The sequence below is a fragment of the Euprymna scolopes genome, unplaced genomic scaffold (genome assembly GCF_053919585.1).
Source record: "Euprymna scolopes isolate OS-2025 unplaced genomic scaffold, ASM5391958v1 sca411, whole genome shotgun sequence".
Classification (NCBI taxonomy): domain Eukaryota; kingdom Metazoa; phylum Mollusca; class Cephalopoda; order Sepiida; family Sepiolidae; genus Euprymna; species Euprymna scolopes.
In genome coordinates this window covers 1-12,500 of record NW_027633449.1, presented here as the reverse complement: position 1 = coordinate 12,500, position 12,500 = coordinate 1, and the positions used below count along the sequence as shown (strand labels likewise).

At 60.7% G+C, this 12,500-nt stretch overlaps 2 non-coding genes and 1 pseudogene across 2 annotated transcripts in view; all 3 read right to left on the bottom strand.

The window, feature by feature from the left end:
• Positions 1 to 2,834, bottom strand: part of LOC145274701 (large subunit ribosomal RNA) — a 5,707-nt gene extending 2,873 nt beyond the window's left edge. The window contains exon 1 of the ribosomal RNA XR_013866885.1: positions 1 to 2,834. This exon is cut by the window's left edge and continues 2,873 nt beyond it. This is a non-coding gene — a ribosomal RNA (large subunit ribosomal RNA).
• A 591-nt stretch (positions 2,835 to 3,425) lies between these two features.
• On the bottom strand, positions 3,426 to 3,585 carry LOC145274706 (5.8S ribosomal RNA). Its single transcript, XR_013866888.1, has one exon. It is a non-coding gene; the product is annotated as a 5.8S ribosomal RNA (ribosomal RNA).
• Positions 3,586 to 3,978: 393 nt separating this feature from the next.
• On the bottom strand, positions 3,979 to 6,346 carry LOC145274700 (small subunit ribosomal RNA; annotated as a pseudogene).
• Positions 6,347 to 12,500: the final 6,154 nt, after the last annotated feature.

Sequence of the window (12,500 nt, the reverse complement as noted above, 5' to 3'; positions counted from 1 at the left end):
TTTTTTTTGTTTGGGCTTTTGATTCGATTCGATTCGATTCGCTTTCCTTTCACTTTCATAACGGATCCGGCGCCTTTCGGGAAGACTTTCGCCCGCGTCTTAGGACCGACTGACCCGTGCTCGACCGCCGTTGGCACGGAACCCTTCTCCACTTCGGTCTTCGAAGGTCTCGTTCGAATATTTGCTACTACCACCGAGATCTGCACCGCGGTCGGCTCCACCCGGGCTCGCGCCCTAGGCTTCCGTGCTCGCCGCGGCGCCCTCCTACTCGTCGCGGCATCGTTTCGGCGCGAAAGTTCATCGCTCCTCGCCGCGACGGTCCGGCATCGGTCCGTCGCTCCAGCGCCATCCATTTTCGGGGCCGGTCGATTCGGCAGGTGAGTTGTTACACACTCCTTAGCGGATTCCGACTTCCGTGGCCACCGTCCTGCTGTCTATATCGACCGACACCCTTTCGGGGATCTCATGGGCGTCGCGTTAGGCACCTTAGCCGGACGTTTGGTTCATCCCACAGCGCCAGTTCTGCTTACCAAAAGTGGCCCACTTGCACTCGCATTCGAGGTGACCAACCGCCCAGCGAAGCGTGCTGGCGGCGGCGGCCGGATGGGTCGGCTCCGTCGTTCGGGAGAGTCGGCCCGTTCCACCCGTTCCGAGTTCGAGAGTAGGTCGAGGCCGTGAACGGCCCGGGGCTCCAATCGTTCGCTTTACCGGATGGAATTGCGACGATCGAGCGCCAGCTATCCTGAGGGAAACTTCGGAGGGAACCAGCTACTAGACGGCTCGATTGGTCTTTCGCCCCTACACCCGGTTCCGACGATCGATTTGCACGTCAGAGGCGCTTCGGACTTCCACCAGAGTTTCCTCTGGCTTCATCCCGACCGGGCGTGGATCGCCATCTTTCGGGTCCCTGGTCGCTCGCTACGCCAGAGTCGGCCGAGTCGTACTCGGAAAAAGGGGAAACCGACCCGGGGGTGATGCGCCCGCGCGCAGCGCCTAAACTCGACGACAAAATAGGACTAGTTCAAGCCGCGGGATCTCACCGATGGGCGGAAGGAGGATATGGAAGCTGGCGCCCGGCAATTCCCCTTTTTGGAAGATGCGCCGGTCCCCTCTCGGGGAGGAGGGGAAAAACAACCGCACGTCAGCCACGAGCCTTCCCTCTCCTATCTCTCTCGGGAAGAGAGAAAAAAGGAAAAGTTGCGGGCACCGCAGCAGCGACGGCGGAAGGCCGAAAACGCCGCGCCGGCGGGATCGGGCACGGCTCGGAGGCGGGTGAGGCGAGGAGAAGACGACGGCACGAGACCGACGACACCCCCGACGACCCCCGGACGACTTTGCCACGACACCTCTCCCGATCGACGCCCTCCTACACGCTCTCTCGCTTTCGCTTCGCCTTCGGGGTTAGTCAGAGGTGGCCCCTACGACTCGCGAACGGCCAGGACTCCTCGGTCCGTGTTTCAAGACGGGTCGGGTGGGTTGCCGATGCACGTCGCTGACCCGGGGTGGCGGGCGGCTCGAGTAAAAAAGCGTCGCCGAGCGACCTCTCCGGAAACGGAAACGGGCGCGGGCGGGGTGCCCCCGACAAGAACCCGAAACGTCGGCGAGGTGCGTGACGGCGAGGCCGCGCCAGTCCTATCCCGCCTCTCATCGCGCACGCGCCCGAGACGGTGGGGCGCCTAAGGAGCGACACACAGAGTGCGTCGCCCGCACGCGACTTCCGGCGGGATCAAAACGGACCGGCTCGCCACGTGTAACGGATCGTGTCAGATTTCCTCCGTTCCCGGGCAGAAAGGGGCAGTTACGTTCGCGGGGCCCGACGGCCGGTGGCCCCCGACTTCACAAGGTGGGAAGACGGGGGTTTTCAGGGTGATGAAACGCCTGCCGCCTACGGAAAAAAACCCGCGTGTTCGACCTGCACGCCGGGAACGGGTCGCGACGACGGACCGGAGGGGAAGTGCGTCCGGTGCCGGCCGCGCGGAGGTCGCGCCGAAGCGCCCGCGCCATGATTACGCCGAGCGATGAGAAGGGGACGGGTGCAGCGGAGTCGCGCGCGGAGGGAGCAGGAGGAAAGAAGAAGCGGCGGACGAGGATGCGGCGGGTTAGGGCCCGGCGGCAGCAGCGATCGAGAGGACGAGTCCCCTCCGTCGCAGCCAACCGACGCAGCCACCTACCGACGCCGCGGTCGTCACCACGTTTCCCTTCCCGCTATCCACGCGGCCCGTCTCCTTCGTCGGCGACGCGGGCACAAAAGCTGCCCGCGGAGAACGAGTTCCCGCGGACACGACGAACGACGACCTGTGCCGCGACGCCTCTCTTTCAAGAACACACATCGAGTTTGGGCTCGAGCCTAGGCAGCACCGGACTGAGTCCCCCCGCGATCGCGGTGAGCGGTCCCACCCGTTTACCCCCTGGGCGGTTTCACGTTCTCTTGAACTCTCTCTCCAAAGTTCTTTTCAACTTTCCCTCACGGTACTTGTCGACTATCGGACTCGTCCCGGTATTTAGCCTTGGATGAGCTTACCACCCGATTTGGGCTGCGTTCCCAAGCAACCCGACTCTCGGATCGAAGGCCGTCGCTCGCCGTCCGCACCGAATGGGCCTGGCACCCGCCGCGGGCGGCCCCGATCGAGGGAACTCCGAACTATGCGAGACGAAAACGAACGGCTGCCTTCGACCCATGCGCCACACGTCCGAAGCCTTTAACTTGCGACGGGATTCGGCGTTGGGCTTCTCCCGGTTCACTCGCCGTTACTAAGGGAATCCCGGTTGGTTTCTTTTCCTCCGCTTAGCGATATGCTTAAGTTCAGCGGGTCGTCTCGTCCGAGCCGAGGGCGGCGGTTTTTAGTAGAGTGTGGTGTTTGGAGGAGAGGAATCTCGATCGGTACCCTCCGTGTGACGACGGCTGGCCGATATAGCGCCCGTCCGACCGAAAATGAAGAAGCCAACAATTAAAAAAAAAGCGTGGGTCCTCCCCATCCGACGTTGCCTACGACGCGGCCACCTTTTACGGTGCGACGGCCGTGCTCGTCGCGCTGCTCGAGGCGTCGCTGAGAGACACCTTCATGAGGCAGAGAGCGAGACGAGCAGGCGGCGCTTACGTCGGCAGTCGGTTAGGTCGGTGCTTTTTTTTTGTTTTGTTCTCCCTTCGGCTGCTTTCGGACAGACTCCTCCTGCTCCTCCTCCACAGTGTTTCTTCACGCGGTCGAAAAGGAAAAGACTCCGCGGTCTGCCAGCGGGAGACGAAGGAGGAGGCCGGAGAGGGTTTAAAAAAAAAAAAGACATTGAAAGGAGTCAATTCTTTTTTTATTTTTCTTCCCCCTCGTCACTCGCTCCTGCGACGTCCCGGTTACCACCGTGCCGAGGACCGGGCGGGCACGGGGACGGCAAGATGTCGTTTCGTTAACGGAGAAAGACATGTAACGTTCCGCCTCTCGACCGGACGTGGCCCCGAGACAAGGGATCTCGGGGCCGCAATGTGCGTTCGAGGTGTCGATGTTCACTGAGTCCTGCAATTCGCATCAGTTCTCGCGGCTTGGCCGCGCTCTTCATCGAGCGGACGAGCCGAGTGATCCCCCGTCCAGGGTTCAGCACTTGGGTTTTTTATATTAGTTTTGTTTATATAGATTTAGTAGTGTGCGAGGAGGTCTGTGCGAGGAGGCGTGACGGCATTGCAATGTCGCGAGTAGTTTGTTTTTAGCTAGCGGCGGTGGCACAGCGGCTGCAAAAAAAACAAAAACGATAAAGCGGCGACAAGGCAAAGAAGAAGCGGCCATCACTTGCGGTGGGCGAAAAAACAAACAGGTGGTAAGACGCGGAAGCAAGCAAGAAGAGCTGGGGCTTTAAAAACCTCCGCGTCACCACAAATCTATCTCTCGCTCCGCCTTTTATAGGTTTGTTTGCGCGCATTCGAGGCGTTGACGCCGACAGACAGAGGAGGTAGGCCGGAAAACAACAAACCAGTCTCGAACGGGAAAACGGTAATGATCCTTCCGCAGGTTCACCTACGGAAACCTTGTTACGACTTTTACTTCCTCTAAACGATCGGGTTCGGTCGTCTTCTCCAGGCATCGAACGCCGAGGCGTAGATGCACGAGTGTCGTGACGGACAGCGTCGCACCTGCCCGGCGGCGTCGTCGGCCAGATCCGAGGACCTCACCGGACCGTTCGATCGGTAGTAGCGACGGGCGGTGTGTACAAAGGGCAGGGACGTGATCGACGCGGGCTGTTGACCCGCGCCTACCGGGAATTCCTCGTTCACGGGTTGGTTACAGGCCCCGATCCCTATCACGGGAGGTGGTTCAGAGGTTTCCCAACCCTCTCGGGCCGGGGCGAAGTCCCCGCTGATACCTCCAGTGTAGCGCGCGTGCGGCCCCGGGACATCTAAGGGCATCACAGACCTGTTATCGCTCCGCCTCGTGTGGCTTTCTGCCACCCGTCCCTCTAAGAAGTGCGTGAGAAAACCGACCCGGACCCGAGCGCCACGGAGGACGCCGAGCCCGCCGTAAAAATCACTGACATCGGCGCACTAGTTAGCAGGCGGAGTCTCGTTCGTTATCGGAATCAACCAGACGGATCGCTCCACCAACTAAGAACGGCCATGCACCACCACCCACCGAATCGAGAAAGAGCTATCGATCTGTCAATCCTACCGGTGTCCGGACCGGGTGAGTTTTCCCGTGTTGAGTCAAATTAAGCCGCAGGCTCCACTCCTGGTGGTGCCTTCCGTCAATTCCTTTAAGTTTCAGCTTTGCAACCATACTCCCCCCGGAACCGAACTCTGGTTTCCCGCAGGCTACCCGCCGGGTCATGGAAGCGAACGCCGGCGGATCGCCGGTCGGCATCGTTTACGGTCGGAACTACGACGGTATCTGATCGTCTTCGAACCTCCGACTTTCGCTCTTGATCGAGGAAAACGTGCTTGCCACACGCCATCGCTGCAGTTCGTCTTGCGACGATCCAAGAATTTCACCTCTAACGTCGCAATACGAGTGGCCCCGACCGCTCCCTTCGATCATTGCCTCGCCGTAGACGGAGACCGACAGACGTAGACGAGGCCCTCTTCCATCATTCCATGCTTATCGTATGCAAGCTTGAACAGCCCGCTCTGAGCACTCTAATTTTTTCAAAGTGAACGTACCGGCCGCCGCGGACACTCGGTTAAGAGCACCCTTGGAGGAGAAACCGCCGACCGCAACACGCGCGCAGACAAGACACGAAGCAGGGACTCGGAGCGGACCGGGGGTTCAAAAAAAAAGAGGAACGCGCCGGAAAGGGAGAGGGAGAGAAGCGCGGGGGTCAGAGTGCGGGGATGCGAATGAACACACCCAAACACACACACGTAGCACCCCCCCGTTAGACTACTCCCGGAACCGAACCGACGACCACTTGTTTTTTTTTTCCCGGATCCCGATCACGACCTCCTCGTCCCACCTCGCCGGCAGGACCGCGTGGCGGGTATGCTAGCGGTTGACACCGGCGGAAAGGGCGGGGAATGCGAACGGACGACCAAAGTCAACGACGGACGATGGCGCCGCCGCCCCGGGGCCGCTTGCGCGACCACGAACCCGAGTTCGGACTACGAGCTTTTTAACCGCAACAACTTTAATATACGCTACCGGAGCTGGAATTACCGCGGCTGCTGGCACCAGACTTGCCCTCCGGTTGGTCCTCGTTAACGGATTTGAAGTGTACTCATTCCGATCGCGGGGCCTCGACAGAGTCCCGCGTCGTTATTTTTCGTCACTACCTCCCGTGCCGGGAGTGGGTAATTTGCGCGCCTGCTGCCTTCCTTGGATGTGGTAGCCGTTTCGCATGCTCCCTCTCCGGAATCGAACCCCGATTCCCCGTTACCCGTAGTAACCACGGTAGGCACTTAACCGACCGTCGACAGTTGATAGGGCGGACCCTCGAGAGACCCGTCGCCGGGCGTGAAAGCTCGTGCGATCGACCAGTGAGTTATCCAGAGTCACCAAAGCGGAGCGCGCCGCCCTATGAGCCCCGCCACCGAACGGACCCGCGAGCGGGAACGCCGACGACGGGAGGACGGAATGACGCGCAGCGGTCTCAGTCTAATATGTAGCGCCGCGACCCGGAACGGCCGACGCGGGTGCCAGCGCGCGAGGCGTGGCGACGACGGCGCGCCGACCGATCGCGGCCTGTGTCACATGTATTAGCTCTAGAATTGCCACAGTTATCCATCGCCTCCGAGGAGGAATACGGTCCCGAGGATTAGGTCCGGTTCCTGAGCCATTCGCGGTTTCGCCCGTTCTAATGCGTGGCGTGAACTTACACTTGCATGGCTTAAGCTTTGAGACAAGCATATGACTACTGGCAGGATCACCAGGTATCGTTGAATTTGGGACTTTGTTTCGACAGAACGACAGACCGACCGACCGACCGACCGACATAAGACAGACAACTACAACGACGGGCACGTGTTTATTTGTTTTTCGAGGAGGGTTCGCCGTCAGAAGAAGCGCGCTGCCCGCGCTGATGGCCTCTTTTTTGTTTCTCCCCTGACTTGGACCGAGACCGAGACTCAAAGAACGAAAGCGACCAACGTCGACAACAACAACGACAACGGCACCCTTGACAGCGATACATACGACAAACGACAAGCAGCACGACGGCAGTGCACACGGACATCGAGGGTCAAGGTGCAGACTGAACTCGCCGAGGTCGTCGTCATCGTGGTCGCCATCGATTCCGTCTCGTCGTCGTCGTCGTCAACGTCCACGTCACAGCCGGCCGAGAAGAGAGAACAGACGACAGCGTCGACAACAACAACATCGACAACGGCACCCTTGACAGCGATACATACGACAAACGACAAACAGCACGACGGCAGTGCACACGGACATCGGAGGTCAAGGTGCAGACTGGAATCGTCGAGGTCGTCGTCATCGTGGTCGCCATCGATGCCGTCTCGTCGTCGTCGTCGTCGTCTTCGTCGTCGTCGTCGTCATCAACGTACCAACCGACCGAGACGAGAGAGCAAGCAACAACGTCGACAACAACAACGACAACGGCACCCTTGACAGCGATACATACGACAAACGACAAACAGCACGACGGCAGTGCACACGGACATCGGAGGTCAAGGTGCAGACTGAACTCGTCGAGGTCGTCGTCATCGTGGTCGCCATCGATGCCGTCTCGTCGTCGTCGTCGTCTCCGTCGTCGTCGTCGTCGTCGCCAACGTCAACGTCAACATCACAGCCGTCATCGGGGAGGAGCTGGACCAGGGCAGCGGCGGCGTAAATTTTCCCGTCACCTTCGTCGTCGCCTTCGTCGACCGACCGACCGACCGGCGTCGTGTTCGTGCTCGGAAAACCGAGGAGAGACAACGTGCACATGGCGCGTTCTCGCAAGCGGCTCCTCGGTCCGATTTTTTTGGGCGGCTTTTTCGAGCTTTTTTTTTTTTTTCTCACCCTTTCGTCCGTGCGACGGCGAACGTTAGGGGAAAAAAAAAAAAAAAAAAAAAAACGACAACAACGCGGCGGACCGGGCGAACAACATCGTCGACACACACGACATTGACGACCGGTCCCCCTTTTCACAATCGCATCGAGATAAAAACGAACGAGTCCGATTCGAGCACCGAGTCGCGAGCGGGAGGACTGTCGGTGCAAGTATCGATCACTGACGTGAGCGCTTCGCCGGACAGAGGATGGCTCATCCGGCAGCCGTGCAAATCGACGGTATGGGAAGAACGAACAAGAAGAGCAACGACTTGATCGGCGGCTTGGGAACTGCGGACGGTGAAAACGGGTTAATCGACTGCGACCACGACTGCTCGATCGATCTTCTTTGGCGCTAACAAAGGTGGAGGTGGCGCAAGAAGGGACTAGCGCTATCACCGTCCACGTATCAGAAGATGCGGCGGCAGACGTCGACGCTTATGCGTTGTCGGACGAGAAGTCGCTGCAGCACGTGTACCGCGAGCGGGACGTCCAAGGTTTTGCCAGACGGAAAGAAATCGGGTGTCAGCGAACGTTCACACGGCTGTGAGATCGGACGCTGACAGGAGTAGGAGGCGGCAGGCAGGCGGCGGTTACGGCGGCGGCGCCTGCTGCTGCTCATCCTCCTGTTTGCTGCGGCGACTTCCAGGACGGGAGAGCATCGAACAACGTACGTATGGTTACAAGGGGATCAGGATCTACATAGTGCATCCCCCGCGGCTATTTTTGTTTGTTTGTTCGCTCGTTCGTTAATTCGTTCGTTCGTTCGTTCGTTCGTTACAATGTACGTTTTTCCGTTCGACGGCGGCAGAGAGCGGCGGCGTTTCTCCCTAATCCGGAGGATTTATCGGTCGCACAGCGATGGGTCGTTCGGCCGATCATCGAAAGATTCGCAGGTAGTGGTTGAATGGCAGAACGGCAGCAACAACAGCGGCGGCTGAGAGCGGCGAACGCTGAGGCGGAAGCAGAAGCTGCAGCAAACGTATCGGCTAAACATGGTGGACATAGATATGGCTGACGACGCGGGTACCACGACGACTATGGAACCAGGAAAAGGAGCCGTTAGTTGTTCCAACATATCGTTCGACACGTCGAGCAGCCCTAGGTCCACGGAGAAGCACACACACGTACCACGTATTATAACCTAACGACGATGAGCGGGCGCACGGTTGGCAGGAACGAAGGCGGCGGATCAAAACAAGTTGGAGCGCGGCGACAGCGATAACGGTGACAGCCCTAGGCGGCGGAGATGCCACTTTCTGACGCCTTTGCGACAAGCCCGTAGAGACGTTCCGGACCACCACGAGGCAAAGAGTCGCTGCTCCGACGAACCGACACACCAAAGTGTGCTTCCTACCGAACATGTTTTATAAAACTTTCAAACTGGAAAACCCCAGAAATGGTGTTGGTATTCGTCCAGACCCACCTCCGACACCTGAAAATGGGTGGTCAAAAAAAACGTCGATTATACGAAGCGACATTTCTGGTCGGCGATTTTCCAGTTTTACGCCTACTGCCACATGGGGATGTCGGTAGGCGTCGCAAAGTGCCTTCTCGACGCCTAGGCACACCAGGACTTTGTCATTTTTTTCCCCCTCGACATTCCTGGTCCGGTCTATTCCGATTTTACACCTACCGCCATGTGGGGGTGGCAGTAGGCGTCGAAAAGTGCCTTCTCGACCGCTAGCGACACCACTACTTTATCGAGCTCTGGAGGCCCGCACACCGACCCGGGGGCCGCGGAGTCGACCCCGGGGCCTCCTGGCGTCGCCGCCGCTCACTTGGACGCCTTCCGCAACCTGTGGTCCCGCTCGGGGCCGCCGGGAGCCTCGCCGACCTGACCGGTGTCGGTAGGCGTCTGGAAGCGCCCGGCCGACCTGGACGAGGTCCCCCTGGCCCCCGGGGGACACCCCTTAGTTGGATGGGGGTGCTGTCCCGGGCACACATGCAACCCGCGGCCGCCTACCGACAGCCCCCTTCGCTCGATCGCTACTCCTTTCCAACATATGTCGGAGAAGCCGGGCGGTTGTGAAACCCCAGAAATGGTGTTGGTATTCGTCCAGACCCACCTCCGACACCTGAAAATGGTGGTCAAAAAAAACGTCGATTATACGAAGCGACATTTCTGGTCGGCGATTTTCCAGTTTTGCGCCTACCGCCATGTGGGGGTGGCAGTAGGCGTCGAAAAGTGCCTTCTCGACCGCTAGCGACACCACTACTTTATCGAGCTCTGGAGGCCCGCACACCGACCCGGGGGCCGCGGAGTCGACCCCGGGGGCCTCCTGGCGTCGCCGCCGCTCACTTGGACGCCTTCCGCAACCTGTGGTCCCGCTCGGGGCCGCCGGGAGCCTCGCCGACCTGACCGGTGTCGGTAGGCGTCTGGAAGCGCCCGGCCGACCTGGACGAGGTCCCCCTGGCCCCCGGGGGACACCCCTTAGTTGGATGGGGGTGCTGTCCCGGGCACACATGCAACCCGCGGCCGCCTACCGACAGCCCCCTTCGCTCGATCGCTACTCCTTTCCAACATATGTCGGAGAAGCCGGGCGGTTGTGAAACCCCAGAAATGGTGTTGGTATTCGTCCAGACCCACCTCCGACACCTGAAAATGGTGGTCAAAAAAAACGTCGATTATACGAAGCGACATTTCTGGTCGGCGATTTTCCAGTTTTGCGCCTACCGCCATGTGGGGGTGGCAGTAGGCGTCGAAAAGTGCCTTCTCGACCGCTAGCGACACCACTACTTTATCGAGCTCTGGAGGCCCGCACACCGACCCGGGGGCCGCGGAGTCGACCCCGGGGGCCTCCTGGCGTCGCCGCCGCTCACTTGGACGCCTTCCGCAACCTGTGGTCCCGCTCGGGGCCGCCGGGAGCCTCGCCGACCTGACCGGTGTCGGTAGGCGTCTGGAAGCGCCCGGCCGACCTGGACGAGGTCCCCCTGGCCCCCGGGGGACACCCCTTAGTTGGATGGGGGTGCTGTCCCGGGCACACATGCAACCCGCGGCCGCCTACCGACAGCCCCCTTCGCTCGATCGCTACTCCTTTCCAACATATGTCGGAGAAGCCGGGCGGTTGTGAAACCCCAGAAATGGTGTTGGTATTCGTCCAGACCCACCTCCGACACCTGAAAATGGTGGTCAAAAAAAACGTCGATTATACGAAGCGACATTTCTGGTCGGCGATTTTCCAGTTTTGCGCCTACCGCCATGTGGGGGTGGCAGTAGGCGTCGAAAAGTGCCTTCTCGACCGCTAGCGACACCACTACTTTATCGAGCTCTGGAGGCCCGCACACCGACCCGGGGGCCGCGGAGTCGACCCCGGGGGCCTCCTGGCGTCGCCGCCGCTCACTTGGACGCCTTCCGCAACCTGTGGTCCCGCTCGGGGCCGCCGGGAGCCTCGCCGACCTGACCGGTGTCGGTAGGCGTCTGGAAGCGCCCGGCCGACCTGGACGAGGTCCCCCTGGCCCCCGGGGGACACCCCTTAGTTGGATGGGGGTGCTGTCCCGGGCACACATGCAACCCGCGGCCGCCTACCGACAGCCCCCTTCGCTCGATCGCTACTCCTTTCCAACATATGTCGGAGAAGCCGGGCGGTTGTGAAACCCCAGAAATGGTGTTGGTATTCGTCCAGACCCACCTCCGACACCTGAAAATGGTGGTCAAAAAAAACGTCGATTATACGAAGCGACATTTCTGGTCGGCGATTTTCCAGTTTTGCGCCTACCGCCATGTGGGGGTGGCAGTAGGCGTCGAAAAGTGCCTTCTCGACCGCTAGCGACACCACTACTTTATCGAGCTCTGGAGGCCCGCACACCGACCCGGGGGCCGCGGAGTCCACCCCGGGGGCCTCCTGGCGTCGCCGCCGCTCACTTGGACGCCTTCCGCAACCTGTGGTCCCGCTCGGGGCCGCCGGGAGCCTCGCCGACCTGACCGGTGTCGGTAGGCGTCTGGAAGCGCCCGGCCGACCTGGACGAGGTCCCCCTGGCCCCCGGGGGACACCCCTTAGTTGGATGGGGGTGCTGTCCCGGGCACACATGCAACCCGCGGCCGCCTACCGACAGCCCCCTTCGCTCGATCGCTACTCCTTTCCAACATATGTCGGAGAAGCCGGGCGGTTGTGAAACCCCAGAAATGGTGTTGGTATTCGTCCAGACCCACCTCCGACACCTGAAATGGTGGTCAAAAAAAACGTCGATTATACGAAGCGACATTTCTGGTCGGCGATTTTCCAGTTTTGCGCCTACCGCCATGTGGGGGTGGCAGTAGGCGTCGAAAAGTGCCTTCTCGACCGCTAGCGACACCACTACTTTATCGAGCTCTGGAGGCCCGCACACCGACCCGGGGGCCGCGGAGTCGACCCCGGGGGCCTCCTGGCGTCGCCGCCGCTCACTTGGACGCCTTCCGCAACCTGTGGTCCCGCTCGGGGCCGCCGGGAGCCTCGCCGACCTGACCGGTGTCGGTAGGCGTCTGGAAGCGCCCGGCCGACCTGGACGAGGTCCCCCTGGCCCCCGGGGGACACCCCTTAGTTGGATGGGGGTGCTGTCCCGGGCACACATGCAACCCGCGGCCGCCTACCGACAGCCCCCTTCGCTCGATCGCTACTCCTTTCCAACATATGTCGGAAAAGCCGGGCGGTTGTGAAACCCCAGAAATGGTGTTGGTATTCGTCCAGACCCACCTCCGACACCTGAAAATGGTGGTCAAAAAAAACGTCGATTATACGAAGCGACATTTCTGGTCGGCGATTTTCCAGTTTTGCGCCTACCGCCATGTGGGGGTGGCAGTAGGCGTCGAAAAGTGCCTTCTCGACCGCTAGCGACACCACTACTTTATCGAGCTCTGGAGGCCCGCACACCGACCCGGGGGCCGCGGAGTCGACCCCGGGGGCCTCCTGGCGTCGCCGCCGCTCACTTGGACGCCTTCCGCAACCTGTGGTCCCGCTCGGGCCGCCGGGAGCCTCGCCGACCTGACCGGTGTCGGTAGGCGTCTGGAAGCGCCCGGCCGACCTGGACGAGGTCCCCCTGGCCCCCGGGGGACACCCCTTA